The 13,959-nt window shown below is 44.1% G+C and overlaps 1 long non-coding RNA gene across 1 annotated transcript; it reads left to right on the top strand.

The window, feature by feature from the left end:
• The first annotated feature begins 2,047 nt into the window (after nucleotides 1–2,047).
• LOC142486010 (uncharacterized) lies at nucleotides 2,048–10,694 on the top strand. The gene is made up of 5 exons (XR_012798758.1): nucleotides 2,048–2,170; nucleotides 3,159–3,225; nucleotides 4,792–4,902; nucleotides 8,213–8,322; nucleotides 9,694–10,694. It is a non-coding gene; the product is annotated as an uncharacterized LOC142486010 (long non-coding RNA).
• The last annotated feature ends 3,265 nt before the right edge of the window (nucleotides 10,695–13,959 follow it).

Raw genomic sequence — 13,959 nt, 5'->3', positions numbered from 1 at the left:
GCAGATGATACACACACCTATCCACCCTACCGTCACTCCTGCAATTTAGTTCCTAGTTTCGGGTGGCCTCCTGGCTACATCCTCCATGGATGACACTCTTCTGCCTTAAACCTAATGTCTAAAACTGAGCTCCTCATATTTCCCCCTAAATCTGGCCTAATATCACCTTTCTCCATCGCAGTAAACAGTACTACCATCATCCTGTCATGAAAGCACATTGCCTAGGAGTAACATTTGACTCTTCCCTTTCCATCTTCATTCACGACACTGGCTAAAGTTTGTTGATTCTTTCTCTGTAATATTTCCAAGATTTGCCCTTTTCTCTGTCAATCTACTGCTAAAACGCCAATGCATGCCCTTATCGTATGGGTTAACATACTGCTAACAGGGCTCCCTGCTTCACAACTTTCTCATTTGCAATCTATCCAAAACTCTGCTGCTTGAATAATTTCCCTTTCTCCCACAACAGTATCTGCTCATCTCCTCCTCCTCCTTAAATCCCTCTCCTTGCTTCCCATCAAGTTTCAGATCACCTACAAAGTTCTCCTCCTTACCTTTTTGTTAAGGTTCTCTATTAGTGGTGTACCGAGTACCCGGCGTTACCCGACACATTTCCAGCTACCCGGACATTACTCGAAACCGGCCACTGAGAAGTGGACTTGGCCGGGTAATACCCGGCGTCGGGTAATACCCGGCGTCGGGTAATGTCAGGGCAGCTGGAAATAATCTTTTATACTTACCTTTCCTAAGACATCTAGGATCAGCAGCAGCAGTCCTCTGATGTTGGCAGCATCAGAGGTGTCTTCACCTGGCGGGGGGAGCTGCAGGAATCACTTCCACAGCACCGAAGCAGGTAAGCTGTGTCTGTGAGCCTGCAGCTCCCCCGCCGGCTGAAGACACCACAGATGCTGCCACCGTCACAGGACTGCTGCTGATCCTAGATGTCACTGCCACCCGGAAGGTAAGTGCCAAACCGTGTACCCGACCGGGTAGAACCTTTCATTTTGGCCGGGTACCCGTTACCCATTTTTTTATAGTTGAGGACCCAGTCCAACACTATTCTCTATTCATCTGCTCCTTCCTACATATCATCTTTGGTCTCGTTATGCCCTTCCTCGTCTCCTAAGCTCTACTAATAACTGTCTCCATTATACTTCTTACACCTCTACTGCGCACTCGCTCTCTTGCCTGAAACCCTTTCCCATCAATTTACCTGTGAAACTCACACACACTCAGTATATGCCAACATACCCTCTTCCACCCACATTTAAGATCAACCTTAAAATTCACAACTTAAATTAAGCATTTCAATAGCTTTTACTCGTTGCTACTGTCACTCATTCAGTCACTAACTATTGTTCCCAAGAAGTGCTTTATACTACAGTACCCACCATTAAGGACAAGCATTGTCATCTACTGCACTTGTTCCCCCACCTGTTGTCTCTCTGTAAGTCTCCTTACATTTCTCTTAGATTGTAAACTACCCAGGACAGGGATTTACTTTCCTATTGTCTGTTTTTGTTTGTTGAACTTATTGTATAATAATTTCCTGTACTTTTTGGTCTCTCTTGTAAAGCGCTGAGTACACAATGGGTGGTATATAAATAGAGATATATGCAGAGTCTAGAGACAAGGCACACGTGTATAGGTAGCTACAGTTTATCCGGGACCGTATGCATCCTTGAAGTGCCTGTCCCAGTTATTTTCTATTGATTGCAATGTAGGAGTGTCTGTCCTGTCTTATTTTTTTTATTATTATTATTATTATTATTATTATATATACAAAGATATATACAAAGATTGTTTCCTGTCGTTAGCATGACATTGTGTGACACAGTGTGATGTCATTGATTCAGTAGATTGTGTGCAGACCGGGACTGCAGTACAGTTTCACTGACATGAATAACTTGTGTGGTAGAAGCTCTAGAAGGAGCACAGCTGTGGGAGGGAGGTGGATTTGCTTTGTATCACATGGTTTGGAGCAAGGTTCATTGTATGTATCGTCAATAATAATTATAATAATAATGCAATGCTTAACTTTTTTATTTCAAGAGGAAAGACTGCAGAACAGAAGTGAATATTGAAGCCATGTGTTCATTTTCTTGCAAAATAGAAAATTGAAGGACAGTTGAAGAGGAGGAAAATGACTACACAGAGACAGATAAGCAATGTGTATATTTCTCATTTAGTATTTGTCGTTTTATTGACTCCAAAAAATCCGGCTGCTAAGGGTTTCGCATTGGACATATTCACCTCTACTCCACCCCTTCCTGTGATCTGTACCATGCAGATTTTTGTTGATTCAATACATCATGAATAGAGTGTGGCTACAGTATGAAGTACTGACCCAAGGACCACATCTACTACCATTCATAACAAGAACATGTGCAGTAGCGCACTGCTGCAGTTCTATGTTATTGCTATGAAAGGTTGAGGTGGTGCAATCATATGAATCTTGAGTGGGAGGGATCCTGTTTGCATCATTTAATTTGATCTAGGCCAGTAGAGTATATAACTCTCAGTACAGGTTACATATGGCATCAGTATTAGTGATTTAAAGAACAGAAAAACAGGAGTGGAGAACAAAACCAAGTAATGTTGAAGTTACTACTTTTTACTATTTACTTGGTCAGTCTGTACTGTCTACTCCCCACACAGCTGCTAAGGGTTTCCATTTGAGATACATTCACCTTCTACTCTGCACTACTGTGCTACCCTCTATTCAGAGATGAGTTCAAGTCATGTTTACCACTCTAAATCGCTCTGCAGTCATTGATTCAGCACATCATGGGTAGAGCATGGCTATAGATACAGCAAGCTTTATTTTACCCTAATATTGCATCAAAAAATAGAATATCACTCAGTTTCCTACAGATTTACTGATGCTGATAATGCAGAATCTCACCCTCCCATCATAATACACCAGAGGAAGAAATAATCCTTGCTATATATGTACATTGTGTGACATATTGCCTCCATGACCATTGATGGCAAATACATATTCTGTATAGAGCAGCTGTGTTATGATGTAGTTGTTATTGATCATCATTGAGATATAATCACAAGAATCTTATGCAAAGGGAAACTGTCATTAGCATAGTGGGATTTCAGCCCCCAAACTTCTGTAATATTAATGCAATGTCTTACTTTTATTGCAGTGAACACCGAAGAGACGGATCTACTACAACAGCAAAATGATCATGCAGTTGACAATATGTTGTTCTGGTAATGTGCACAATTATTATGTATGGGCTCCACACCACAGTGCTGGACATATTTTGTTAACTTCAACACTACCCCTACCATGGAGATGTCTTCCTGTGATTGGTGTTACTGATTCAGTACATCATATGCACAGTGTGGCTATTATATGATGGATTGATTTAATGAACCCACCAAACACTGATGACATCTGTATCATCTTCTGTAAAGTGCATCTACAGCAGGATATTATCAGCATTTGGGGTGATATAATCAGAGGCATCTATGTGCTTTTGTGCTGGGTAAAGTCCTCCAGCTGAACCGCCCCCCGCCCCCCACCCCCCTACACCTCCTGCCACACAGGCAAACTTACTTACACACACAGCACACTTACTTATGCACACTGACACTTGGCATACCTACACACACACACCCCACAGCCACTGGCATGCATGCAGAGTCCTGGGCATGCAGGATGGGCATGCAGAGTACAGAATATCTCCACCTTGCTCTGGCCCGTACTCTTGGCCTACCCCCAGCATCTGTCACCCACAACCTCTGTTCCCTCCCTGTAAATTGCTGCACTAACACACCTTGGTCAGCGCTGCAACCGATCACAGCACCGGATCATGTCACTGTGATAGGAAGCAGTGCTAATTGACCGGTCAATCAATGCCACGTGGCAACATACGCACCAAAAGAGATTTCCATGCCCCCTGACAGGCTACTCCCTGGGCAGTGACCCTGCTCATCTTCCACCTCTGATCACAATATTCTCTCTTGGAGAGTGTAGCAAATTGGAGTTGGGGGAATTTCACCTCTGCAGTGCATGTAGAGTCCTGTATGCAGAGTACAGAAAGTCTCCACCTTAGTCTGGCCCGTACTCTTGGCCTACCCACAGCATCTGTCACCCACAAATAATACATACACTAATACTCCCCACAATACACACTTTAATACCTCCTCAATAATAATCTCCCCAATAATATTATAGTCTTAAACACAATATACACAATACCCCCTAACACAAGATACCCAATCTAACACTCTCCTCTGCACCTCAACATAATATACACACTATAATACCCTACACACAATATAATACTCCCACACACACACAATATACACACTATCCTCCTACCGCCATAAAACACAACCAATAATACACACACACTTTGTGGATGTTGGGACCAGCTCCTTGCATGCACCAGTGAAAGAGAGAGGCCTGCCATCCGTGCCTCCCTCCGTTTCCCATCTTCTCCCTGTCTCTCTCCCTCCCTTTCTTTGCATCTCCCTGCATCTTTGCGTATACCCAGTCAGTGACGGCTCCGGTCACGTGATGCCTTAATATGGGCTTATCCATATATCTGTTGCAGAGATGGAGAGAGACCTGGAGATTTTACATTTCCTTATAATTCATATTGGTACTTAGTACGGGCACTTATTGTTTTATCAGTACTGGGTACCTGACCGTACTGGCCTACGAGTGAGAAGGCAATATTGGCATCACACAGTTACTGTTGAATATGTCATTCAATCCATTTTGAAAATAGTAATGCAATGTGGTTTTGTTTTGTTTGCTTTTTGCAGTAATGAAGAATGAAAAAGTTATATTAAAATTAAATTGGAGGGGAACTGGATTCAGCATTTCTTCATGAACTCTGCACTTGTGAGCATTGACCTTCTTGAGTGCCCTGACAGGTACACGCAACTTTAAGACTATAATCTTCATCAACTGCTGTGCAAGCTTTCGTGCTATACCTCCCCCTCCGGTTTTGATTTATACATTTGCTCTCTCAATTCATGTCCTCTAATATCTGGAGGCTCTCTCCTAGCATTTCTCTCTACCACAGCACGTCATCCCAATGTAACCTCTCTCTTGTTCTTTCTGTTTACTGTTTCCTCACTGCTCTGTAAAACTTTTCTAATTTCTCTAACTTCCACACTCCTGCTTTTATCCACATGTTCTATACACTTTCCTTCCCCTACCTTTGCATGTGTCTACACAAAGCACCATTTGTACAGACCTCTATTGCAGCTATTTCTGCACTGCTCAATGAAATGCTCTCCTGCACATCCTATTCTCTTCCACCTTCCCTCATTCTCTACGCCCCCCTCTCAAAGCCCCCTCTCTCTATGTCTCCTCTCTCTACGCCTATCTGTCTCATTCTCTTGATGCCCTTCTCTCTCTACATATCCCTATCTCTGTCTCTCTCTACACCTATCTCTGTGTCTCCTTCTATGCTCGCTGATGTTGGGGGATATCTCTTATAATCTTGGACCGGCTCATATACACATCAGGCCTCCCTACTAAGAGTGTTAACCTATCTAATGTAATCCACATTCCTTTCCTTACTTTTCTCTTCCCTTCTCCTGTGCCCTCTGGAATGTCCACTCTTACTAACAAGGCTCTAGTTGTACATAACCTCTTCTGCTCTCATCAGTCACAATCAGTCATTCCCCTCACCGCATCTTACCTGTCCCACTGATTTGCCTCTGCTTAATTAAACTCTCCTCTGACATCTACTCTAACCTCTCTTCTCTCTTCTCTCTCTCTCTTTCTGCTTAAACTAACAATCTTATTAACTCTTACAATGCTATCCTCCTATCTATATGCCCCCTATAGGCTCTGACACACTCATCCCTCTAACCCACACCTTTGGCTAAATTCCCAAACACACTCATCACACTTCCACTCGCTGTTCTTAATACCTACGGAGGAAATCTCACACTTTGTTTGATTTTTCTACAGTAAAAATGTCTCCTGTCCTGTATAAAGCTGCTCTCTAGGGCTAAATACACTACTTTTTTCCACACTCATCAACACTCAAATTTAATTTACGCTGTTTTTTTCTCTGTATTTGACTCCCTCCACTGACCTTCTCCTCCCACTTGCCATCCTTCCTTCACTTCTCCTCAAGCATTTGACTACTTCAGAGGCAAGGTGGATGCCACCCAAAAGGAGATTCCTTCTGTCCTTCCCCCTTCTCTCCTTCTACCCAAATCTCCTTCTGCACTTGACTCCTTTTCTTCTCTTACAGAGCTGGAAGCTAATCATCTTCTATTCTCCCTCTACCACATGCCCTCTAGATCGTATCCCCTCACACCTTACTGCATCTCTTAGTCCCCACTCTCACCCACATCTTCAATTTCTCCCTATTCTCTGGATTTTTGCCCTCTTACTTTAAGCCTGTAGCGGTCACCCTTTTGTCAGAAACAAACTACACCCTATGTGCCTTACTAACTACCGCTCTGTATCCCTCATGCTGTTTGCCTTCTAATTGCTAGTGTCAACATTCTTAAATCACATGCCCTCCTGGATCCTTTACAACCTGCCTTTCGTACAGCACGTTCTACAGACTGTGCTTAAAGCTAATTCCCAAGGTTTTTCCCTACTAATCCTACTTGATCTATCGGCTGCGTTTGATGCTCTCAATCACTCTCCTCCTTCATATTCTAAACTCTCTCTTGGTATCAGTAACAAAGTTCTATCCTGGTTTTCATCATAACTTTCCTGTCACACATTCTCCATCTCTGTTGCTAACATGTCTTCGTCTTCTATTGATCTGTCTGTGGGTATACATCAGGTCTCTGTTCTGAGATCTCTCTTTCTCTCTACATACTATCATTTGGTGACTTCATCAATGCTTTTGGCCTTAGATATAATCTCTATGCGGATGATACACACACAAATCTATCCACCCCTGTTCTCACTCCTGCAATCCAGTCCCTACTCTTGGGTTGTCTCCTGGCTATATGCTCATGGATGGCACTCCACTGCCTTAAACTTAATGTCTAAAACTGGGCTCATATTATCCCCTTTCTCCATCACAGTAAACAGTACTACCATCTATCTTGTCATCAAACATGTTGCATAGGAGTAACATTTGGCTCTTCAATTCCATCTCCATTCACATGCACGGCTATGGGTAAAATGTGTTGCCTCTTTCTCTGTAATATTGCCAAGATCTTCCCTTTCCCCTCTCAACCTACTGCTAAAACTCCAATGTATACTGTTATCCTATAGGTTATTTTAACATACTACTAACAGGCCTCCATGCTTCACAACTTTCTCCTATGCAAAACTCTGCTGCTTGAATTATCTCACTTTCTTCCACAACAGTCTCTGCTCATCTCCTTAAATCCCTGTCCTGGCATCCCATCAAGTTTTTGTATCACCTACAAAGTTCTCCTCCTTACCTTTTTGTTAAGGCTCTCCATTAATCTGCTCCTTCTTGCATATCATCTTTGATCTCTCGTTATGCCCTTGCTTGTCTCTTGCACTATAACCATAACTGTCTCCTGTAAACTTCTTTCACCTCTACTGTTCTCTCACTTGCCTGAAACCATTTTCCATCACTGCACCGTACATGTGAAACTTCCTCACACTCAGTATATGCCAACATAACCTCTTCCACCCACATGTAAGACCAATCTTAAAATTCACGACTTAAATCAAGCATTTCAAAAACTTTGACTCGTGGCTACTGTCCCACACCCACAGTCACTGCTAACAACTATTGTTCCCAAGATGTGCTTTCTACTAATTGTACCCACCATTAAGGACAAGCATTGTCATCTACTGCACTTCTTCCCCCAACTGCTGCCTCTCTTTAAGTCTTCTAACATTTCTATTAGATTGTAAAGTTCCCAGGGCAAGGATTTACTTTCCTATAATCTGTTTTTATTTGTCGCACTTATTTTTTAATTATTTTTCCCCTCTCCCCTAATGATATACATATAGGTTTTCCTGTCATTTGCATGACAGAGTTATTATGGTTAACTATTGCATCATGTAGACTGCCTTTTCAGTGTGATGTAATTGATTCAGTACTTTGTGTGCAGACTGTGACTGCAGTACAGTGTCACGAACATTAATGACTTGTGTGGTAGAAGCTCTAGAAGGAACACAGCTATGGGAGGGAGGTGGATTTACTTTGGATCACATGGTTTGGCGCAAGGTTCATTGTATGTATGATCATAACCATGCAATGCTTAACTTTTATTTCAGGAGGGAAGAACAGTGAATATTGAAGCCATGTGTTTCTTTTCTGTCAGAAGAGAAATTTTGAAAGACAGTTGAAGAGGAGGAAAATGACTACACAGAGACAGATAAGCAATGTGTATATTTCTCATTTAGTATTTGTCGTTTTGTTGACTCCACACAATCCAGCTGCTAAGGGTTTCGCATTGGACATATTCCCCTCTACTCTACCCTTCCTGTGATCTGTACCATGCAGGTTTTTGTTGATTCAATACATCATGAGTAGAGTGTGGCTGCTGTATGAAGTATTGACCCAAGGACCACATCTACTACCATTCATAACAAGAACATGTGCAGTAGCGCACTGCTGTAGTTCTATGTGTTTTATTAAAGGTTGAAGTGGTGCAATCATATGAATCTGGAGTGGGATGAATCCTGTTTGCATCATATGGTTTCATCTAGGCCAGTAGAGTATATCTCTCAGTACAGGTTACACATGGCATCAGTAGTAGTGATTTAAAGAACAGAAAAAACAAGAGAAACTTCAATGTTGATAACAAAGCCAAGTAATGTTGAAGATACTCCTTTAACTATTTATTTGATCAGTCTGTACTGTCTACTCCCCACACAGCTACTAAGTCTTCCATTTGAGATACATTCACCTCCTACTCTGCACTGCTGTTCTGTCCTCTATTCAGAGATGAGTTCCAGTCATGTTTACCACTCTGAATCACTCTGCAGTCATTGATTCAGCACATCATGGGTAGAGCATGGCTACAGATACAGTAAGCTTTATTTTACCGGCTGATCATCCATAATATTGCATTAAAACATAGAATATTACTCGGTTTCCAAAAGATTCAGTGATGCTAATAATGCAGAATCTTACAACACATCCCATCATAATGCACCAGAGGAAGAAATAATCCTTGCTACACTACCGACACGTTTTATTGAAGCACGGCTAGCACCGCAAGCCGGGGGATGCCCCGGCGTGCTAGCCGCACTCCCTCAGCGTGCCGCGCATCACCGATGCACGGTCACGCGTCATCGGGTGCCTGCGCCCCCTGCACGCGCGTCCAGGGCTCCCCGAGGGAGCACTGGTGTCCCGCGATGTGGGGGACAGCGGCAGGGGGTTCCGGGGGACCCGACGGACCCGGCAGCGGAAGGGAGAAAGCCCCGATCGGAGGGCGCTCCTCCGCTGCTTCGGCGTGCGCCCGGCACCCTCCGGCGCGCGCCAGGTTACTGCTGCGGCCAAGAACGGGCAAATGCTCGAATAAACTCGGCCGCAGCAGTATATCTGTACATTGTGTGACGTTTGGCCTCCATGACCATTGATAGCAAATACATATTTTGTATTGAGCGGCTGTGTTATGATGTAGTTGTTATTGATCATCATTGAGATATAATCACAAGAATCTTATGCAAAGGGAAAATGTCTGCAGCATAGTGGGATTTCAGCTCCCAAACTTCTGTAATATTAATGCAATGTCTTACTTTTATTGCAGTGAACACTGAAGAGACGGATCTACGACAACACTGCACAGGACAAGAGCAAACACTACAAGCAGCAAAATGATCTTGCAGTTGCAAGTATGTTCTGTAATGTGCACAATTATTATTTATGGGCTACACACCACAGTGCTGGACATATTCTGTTAACTTCTACCCCTACCATGGAGATGTCTTCCTGTGATTGATTCAGTACATCATATGCACAGTGTGGCTATGATATGATGGATGGATTTAATGAACCCACCACCCACTGACATCTGCATCATCTTCTGTAAAGTGCAGCAGGATATTATCAGCATTTGGGGTGGTATAATCTGGGGCATCTATGTGCTTTTGTGCCTGGATAAGTTCCTCCAGCTGAACCACCCCCCTATACCTGCCACACAGGCATACTTACAGAGCACACTTACTTATGCACACTGACACTTGGAATACACACACACACACACACACACACACACAGACACTGTCATGCATGCAGTGTCCTGTATGCAGAGTACAGAAAGTCTCCACCTTACTCTGGCCCGTACTCATGGCCTATCCCCAGCATCTGTCATCCACAACCTCTGTTCCCTCCCTGTAAAGTGCTGCACTAACACACCTGGGTCAGCGCTGCAGCTGATCACAGTGCCGGATCATGATGTCAATGGGATAGGCAGCAGAGCTGATTGACAAGTCAATCAATGCAGCTCCGCAATATATGCACCAAAAGAGATTTCTGTACCCCCTGTCAGGCTACTCCCTGGGCAGCGACCCTTCTCACCCCTCTCATTCCACCTCTGATCACAATAATCTCTCTTGGAGTGTGTAGCAAATTGGAGTTGGGGGAATCTCACCTCTGTAGTGCATGGTCACAATCTGGGCACTGTACCCAAATATTGGGCAATGTGGCACGTCTTACAGTAGAGAATAGAATAAGTAACTATATTCTTTACTTGTGTATTAAGGAACTTATTTGCAATAAAAATTCAGTCCACCTGGGACCAAGACTTTCTGGTTTTCTGAACAAAGTGGAATTGTTTTCCTATAATTTTATATTCTCTGAAATGTAACATCACAATAAAGTACTCCTATTTTTTTCCTTTGTGCTTTTTTATGGACTATTCCTTTATGTATTTCACTTAATGGGACTAATTACCTTACGATTAGATTTCACTTGTATTTTCTTGGGTTACTCTTTGGAATTTCTCTCTGTGTTCATTTATACTATCTTATTTAGAGCAGTCTTTGCCATTGGACCCCATTTCTTGCCAGAGAGATCTGTAACACAGAGTATTGAAGAGAGTACAGAACAGTGGTGAAGTAGATTTTTATGCTTCTAGGCAGCCTCCCTTCTCACCATGTATTCTGCCCCCGACGGTCTCTTGCACTGCTCCCTCCTACACCCACTCTCCTCACTCTTCCCTCCCCTCCCCGCTATCACTCAATGACCCCCTCTCATTCAATCCTGCTCCCTTACTCCCCCCTCACTCATTCTTCCTTCTGCACACACAATCCTCCCGAATATCACTCCCAAACAACACACACACTAATTCTCCCCACAATACACACTATAATACCTCCTTGTGACGATAGCTTCCACAGGCTTATTAATATTACACAAAAATAATTGGGTTTGAACTGAACGAGGCTTAAGATATAATAAATTGTATTTATTCCTTAGAATATAGGTGAACACAACAGATAATACAGTAACGAACAAGAAGTACACTTACTTAAGGGTTGGGGAATGAGAAGTATGATGTAGCATTTCTTTCAGCAGTGAGGAAATCATTCAGGTGATATCAGGTAACCATATCAGCAAACGAAGACAAAGGATATATGGGTGGACAGCAGTTTATAAACCATTCTCCTTCTATTCTTAACCTTAAGCACAGGGGATTGGTTTACAATTACCTCCAGCCACTCACTAACGTGGGAAAGCATTCTGACCCATGCCCCCCTGCTAGTTGGCACATGCGCAGTAGAACTCTGGGGGTCTCATTTCTGAAGCCCCACATTTACGTCAGGAATGCCAGACAGTCTACCATTTGGAGTTCTGGCAGGAAAACCTTTGTTGAAAGGTGTTAACTGGAACACTTAAGACCTGCCCTGGTTTGGGCTTCGGATAAACAGTGAGGGTGATAAAACTCTTTGAACAGCACTTAAATCCTAGACATAGCGGCGTCCCCAGGGCCATCTGCTACCTTATGGCCCAAAAGAATCTCTTCTGGGTCTTTGTCCATACCTTAAGATACACTATTAAGCATAAAACATAAACGTATTAAAATATCCGGTTCCGTTAGGTTTAGCAGGTCCAAACTTCCCAGTTCGCATTGCCAGAACTGGGACACCATATGGTCCAAAAAGCGACTTGCTACAACCTAAGAAACCGGAGTTACACCAATGCACATTAAATCATTTTAATACAAAAATCTCCATTGAAAAAGAAATCTCAGCTTTTCACTAAATCCCCATTGAAAACAACGGGCAGCTCCGCCATAGACTTTCAATGGTAAATCGCCGCCATTGAAGTCAATGGGGGTTTTCTGCCATTGAAGTTTATGGGAAAAGTCCCGAACTTCAAGGGGGTCCATACTCCGTCGGGTTGGTCCAAGCGGGTCAAGGATGGTTCTGCAGCGATGCCGGAGCAGTGGCTACAGATACCCCAAACCCTGATCCGCTGAACCCTCCGGAACCGGAGATATGGATTCCTAAAATTCAGCATTTCTCACTTAGTCATTTTTCTGAGCCGTTTCTGCCGCCGCCGGCAAAGCCTATGGCGCGACCCGCTCTATCTGGTTCGACCCTTATCGGGGGTCCAGGATTCGGGGACCCGGTGGTGGTCGAGTGGGGGGACGCTTAGGAACTAGGGGCAAAAAGAATTTTATCCCTAGGTGCCCTAAAACAGTTTATTTCCCCGCTAATTGACGTTGAACTTGACCCAGTGATTTTAGCTCTTTTGAAGGACATTGTATCCGCTTTGCGGTTTGCGGTCTGGACGGCAGCCAACTAGGTTACCTCGAGGCATCTCCATTGAAGTCAATGAGCCCATTGACTTTCAATGGGAAACCGCCGCTCTCCCTCTCGGACGCCACCTGCTGGTCACTACAGGAAACAGGACGAAAACAGCACAAATTCCTATTGAAATGCATTGAGCCCTAATGGCGGCCAATGGGGACCTGCAAAATGGTGCCCGAAAAGGCGGGAAACTTACACAAAGAGCTATAATCATTAAAGAATTATTAACCCTTGTGCTCCCGGATGGATTCTAGTGTGTGTGTGATGCAAACACTGAGTAACCAGACATTACAATGGAACAGGGGAAAATACATTTACATGTCATAACAAGGGTTACATCACATTTCTGGACCTCAGCCCAGTTAACCCCTTGTCTCCCTGGTGCGGTCAGGGGTGGCCAAATGGGGTGCAACCCCTTTAATACCGGGCCACCCCCTCTCTCCCTCTACACCTCCCCTTCTTAATGCGTGTCCTGTGGCCCACTGGCCCTGACGGGGAGTGGGGCACTGCTGGCACCATTAATGAATTCAGTCTCAGAGGGATAGTCCTGGCGTGAAAGTCCATCAGCATTGCTGTTTTCACTACCCTTTTTGTGCTGAATGGTGAATTCAAATTCTTGCAAAGCCAAGCTCCATCTCAGCAGTTTGGCATTTTCCCCTGATACCCTCTGTAGCCAGCTCAGGGGATTGTGGTCGGTAATGACCGTGAAAGCCCTCCCATAGACATAGGGCTGGAGCTTTTTGAGTGCCCACACAATGGCCAAGCACTCCTTTTCAATGGTGGCATATGCCACCTCCCTGGGGAGCAGTTTGCGACTGAGATACACCACAGGGTGCTCTTTGCCGTCGTCCCCCACCTGGCTCAACACAGCCCCCACACCAAAGTCTGAGGCATCAGTCTGAATAAGAAAATGCTTGGTATAATCTGGGGCAGCCAGGATGGGGGCCTCAGCAAGCGCAGCTTTCAGTGCCTGGAAAGCAGTTTCACAGGCAGGAGACCAGGTAATAAGCACAGGCAGTTGCTTCTTAGTCAGATCAGTCAGGGGTTTGGCCACGGCGCTGTACTGTGGGACAAATTTCCTGTAGTACCCTGCGGTGCCCAAAAAGGCCATGACCTGTTTCTTGGTTTTTGGAACAGGCCACTGAACTATGGCTTCTACCTTGGCTGGCTCTGGCTTGAAATGCCCTCCACCCACCCTGTGCCCTAAGTACAGGACTTCTGCCATACCTACCATACACTTAGTGGGTTTTAAGGTAAGC

This window comes from Ascaphus truei, unplaced genomic scaffold (genome assembly GCF_040206685.1).
Source record: "Ascaphus truei isolate aAscTru1 unplaced genomic scaffold, aAscTru1.hap1 HAP1_SCAFFOLD_705, whole genome shotgun sequence".
In the NCBI taxonomy this organism is placed as follows: Eukaryota; Metazoa; Chordata; class Amphibia; order Anura; family Ascaphidae; genus Ascaphus; species Ascaphus truei.
Note: the sequence above shows the minus strand (reverse complement) of the source record. Positions and strands in the feature narration are given on the sequence as shown.